Source organism: Mastomys coucha, unplaced genomic scaffold, assembly GCF_008632895.1.
Source record: "Mastomys coucha isolate ucsf_1 unplaced genomic scaffold, UCSF_Mcou_1 pScaffold16, whole genome shotgun sequence".
In the NCBI taxonomy this organism is placed as follows: domain Eukaryota; kingdom Metazoa; phylum Chordata; class Mammalia; order Rodentia; family Muridae; genus Mastomys; species Mastomys coucha.
The window spans coordinates 34,995,219-34,999,664 of NW_022196898.1; the positions used below are offsets into that span (position 1 = coordinate 34,995,219).

Sequence of the window (4,446 nt, forward strand, 5' to 3'; positions counted from 1 at the left end):
GTTCCAGGACAGCCAGGGCTACACAGAGAAACCCTGTCTCGAAAAACAAACAAACAAACAAAAAAAAACCACTACCTCTTCCCACCTGGCTGTCCTGGAACTCACTCTGTAGACCAGGCTAGCCTCGAACTCAGAAATCCACCTGCCTCTGCCTCCCAAGCGCTGGGACTAAAGGTGTGCGCCACCACTGACCAGCAAGTACCTCTTTATTTCCCTCAGTTCTGGCAATGGATTCAAGGCTCAGGACATGTGAGACCTGTGCTCTGCCACTGAGCTATATTGCCCCAGGTTATTGACTTTTTGAGCCAAGGTCTCACTGTGTATCCCAAACTGGCCTTGAACCCACGGTCCTCCTAACCACCTCCTTGGGGCTGGGATTATAGGCATGTGCCACCAGCGCCAGTGAACAGTTCCTGTTTTTAGACCCAGACAGTTTTGGCAAGCTGTGCCTAGGACACAGCGTAACTGGGTATTGATTCCCAACAGGACAAAACCAACAGCAGAATTTGAAGATCTGTGTGCTAAGTGGGTTGTGGGTAGAATCACTGGAACTAGCTAAATTATATTTCTTTCTGCCTGCAAGTGGGGTTAAGCTCACATCAGTTCAGCGAGCACATGATGCAGTTCCACTGAATTGTTCTGCGAAAATGGGGAGAAGCCATTATTTCTCCTTGAGAAACCTGCAATCTAATTAGGAAGTCAAGACATGCTTGCATTAAAAGAGAGAGAGAAAGAATTAGGTAGGACAGGGCAGCACACTCCAATTTTAAATGTTCTGTAGTTCTAACAGTTGAAGGCATTTTTCCCTTATCTTTGAACTTTATATAGAATTTCTTTTTAATAGACTTAAATCGATATGAAACTAAATCTACAGAGCCCACTGATCTCTGTGGCCATTTTGTAGAACACATCCTGGGAGGGTGACCTAACAGAACAGAGGACTGTCTGTGGATACAGTGGAAATAAGAACGTGGTTCAAAAGTACAAAAGTCTGTAGTTCACTTGATGCTCTAAGAGATAGGGTATACAAGAGGTACACTTTGTAAGACTTGGAATGTTTGCTAAATGGAGAGCAGTAATTCCAACTGGCATGCAGAAAATTTTATTTTCAAGATAGGGTTATGTAGCTCCAGGTCCACCCAGCAGGTGCTGACTCCGAAGCTCTGAAAGCTTCAGCTTGGTTGGGCATGGAGCACAGTTGGTAAGATGCTTGATTGTCATGGGTGAAGCCCCGAGTTCAATCCACAGCACTGTATAATCCAGGTGTAGTGGCACGTGCCTGCAATTCCAGCATTCGAAAGATGGAGATGAGAGGATCAGAAATTCAAGGTCAACCCCATAATTAGTTTGAGACTAGCCCAAAACACATGAGATTTTGTTGCAAAAACAACAACAAAAATTTAGCCACATATATTATGAACTATAGAAATTTCAATATCAGAAAGTAGGATAAAAAATACATTTTTTAAAATCTAATATGTGCCATCTCTGTGCTAGTATTTTTTTATGTTGTTTTCCTTTAACCCTTGGCAACCAGCCTGAAGATGGATATATGTTGACTTTATAGGCAGAAAAGTAACAGGAAGTAAATTGAATGGCCTGCTCACTTTGTTGTTTTGTTTGTTTGCTCTTTTGTTTGTTTGTTTGTTTGTTTTTAGTTTTGAGACACAAGCTTGCCAAGTAGCTGAAGCTGACCCAAAACTCACTATGAACTAGGGCTAGCCTCAGACTCACCAGCAAGGGCTGGGATTATAAATGTGCCCATCACTCCCAGATTAGAAATTCTTTTTTCTTAGCTTTTTTAATTTTAGCAAAACCATCCCTCGAGGCTGGAGGCAGCTCAGTGATACCACGCGGATGAGCCTGTGAGTGTTAGTCTCTGGAGTATAGTCAGTGCCTCTGGAGTGGAAAGCCACTCCAGTTGGATCATATTCATTTTCTTTGTTTCATTTTTTTAAAGATAGAGTTTCATGTTCCCCAAGTTGACCTCAAACTCATTCCGTAGCTGAGGGTGAGTTGAGGCTCCTTCTGCCTCTGTTTCCAGAGTAATAGAGTCACAGGCCTGTGCACCCAGTGCTCTGCCACCCACATCCTTGAGCCCCCTTTACAAGGCTTTATCTCTTACCTCTTAAGTGTGAAGCTCATCCAAATCTTAGAACTTGAAGACTGACTCTGCTCAGCTACACATTCTCCTGTTCATCACAGTTTATCACATCGAGCCCAGCAGATTGTGATGTGGTATTAATTTAGACTACAAAAATATCATTATTCCATTATATCTGTGGAACAGAATACTTGCAGAACAGTGCTCCCTTTCCTCTGTTACAAAATATATTGCTTTAAATCAAAAGTTAATACGTGGTGGTTCGGGTTCCCTCCAGCACACACGAAACAGAAGCACGAGTTATTCCATAGCTCACTTCGGTTCTTTTGGGGGACGCAAATCAGGCTAACCATAGCTCTGTTTATAAAAATCACATGTAATTATATTTTTCTGAAATGTAATAAAAATAGATCATATTTGTTTCATTGTGAACAAGGAATAAAATTTGGAGTATGGGAAGAAAGAAGAGAATGGGAACTTGGTATGATCAAAGTGTATTGTAGTGCCTATAGAAAGTTGCCATAATGGGACCCACTTTGTTTCTTTGTTTATTGGTTTTCCAGGACATGTTATATATCTATATCCCAGGCTGGCCTTCAGTTTACTATATAGCTGGCCTGCCCTTTGTTTTATAGCCTTCTGCCTTAGCTCTCTGAGTATTAATGTGATTATGGGCATGACCACTATACTCAGTCAAAGTCTATTATTGTATAAAATTATTGTATGCTAAAGATAGATAGATAGATAGATAAGATAGATAGATAGATAGATAGATAGATAGATAGATAGATAGATAGATAGATGAGATATACCTATATGAATATATATAGATTGGAGCATATAACTCAATGGTAGAACTTTGCTTGGCCTACCTAAGATGACAGGTTCAACATTATAAAAGAAAGAAAGCAATTCAGGCCAGGACATCAAGAAAGGTCAGAGGTCAGAGGGTGCTGCCTGCCAGATCAATCCCAGGAAGCCACATGATAGAAGGAGACAACCAGTCTCCAAAATTTGTCCTCTCACCTCCACAAGCTCACCATAAGACACACAAATGGGCACACAGTAAATAAATGCAAACACAGTTGTTTTGACTGTAGATAATTCTGAGCTCTAAGCATCTTTACTTATTCAGTGGCTTGTTTCCTAGAACAACTGACTTCCTATGTTCTGTCGTGGACAGACTTACTTCTCCACCTCATGTCGGCTATACTCCCAATTTCCCAGAGACCTATTGTTTCTAGAAACCAGTTTCTTTCCTTCTCTTCTAACCTGCTTCACACTAGACCCTGATCTTGTCATCCTCTGTCACCGCCATCTTGCCTTGCCATCCAGAAGTGGTGGTGCTGGCTTCGATTCCGCCCACATTGGCCCTGGCTCTTTATTCGCTGCTGCCAACACTGGCTCTCAGTAGTACTTTTAGCTGTCACAGGTAGAGGAGGCAGAACATGGCTGCTGCTACTCAGTTAAATTTCTGTTTTCTGGAAATGTGGCATCCACAAGGTGTAGAGTTCAGTGAATTAGCATATCCTGAGAGTAACTCAGAAAGTCTTTCAGGTTTTGGGATGTCTGAGTAGACTTTACCAGTGAGCTATCCCTAAGAGTGCTCAAAGGTTTCATTTTGGATTTTCAGACCAAGGATGCTCAACAGTAAAATAGGGTTTAAGGGAGACTTGAAGCAATAGAAATGTATTTATCTCCCTGGTTTTGCTGGAGTCGGTAGGTGACTCAAAACAGCAGAAATGCAGTAGCCCACTATTTTTGCTGAAGTTCTGGTGGCAGGAGATCTGTGTTCCTCAGAAGCCCACAGACAGTACCATTCTGCCTTCCTGGTGTCTGTGGTCACCAGGTTCTCAGCTCTGAGCAGCATCCTTAGTGTCCTGTGGAGCTCTCCCTGGGTATCTCTTGTCATCTAAGCATCCAGCCATACAGGATTGTGTCCTGTAGGATTTTATCTTAACTAGTAGTATTTCTAACGGCCCTATTTGAGATAAGTCATCGCAGAGGCACCAGGGGTAACATCTCTAACATAGGTTTGTGGAGGAAGATGCAGTTCAACCATAACATCCCCTGGTTCCACCCTGTCAGTGCACTTTCCTCTGCCACAATGATAACAAAGGGCATTTTTAACTGAATTCCATTCAGTATATTTAACACAGTTCCAGTGAGCTGAGAGATTGCAGTGTACTTAATCAGCCCTTCTCCTTAACTTTCCACCTGATTCTTTTTATTTACATGTATTTTCTTCCCCCTCTCTTTTTCTCTCTCTCTTTCTCTCTCCCTCTCTGTCTCTGTCTCCCTCCCTCCCTGTCTCTGTCTCCCTCCCTCCCTCCCTGTCTCTC

The 4,446-nt window shown here is 42.4% G+C and overlaps 1 protein-coding gene across 7 annotated transcripts in view; it reads left to right on the forward strand.

Annotated features, from left to right (window-relative positions):
- Positions 1 to 4,446, forward strand: part of Sh3d19 (SH3 domain containing 19) — a 163,887-nt gene that overhangs the window by 103,815 nt on the left and 55,626 nt on the right. The gene's annotated exons all lie outside the window — the stretch shown is intronic.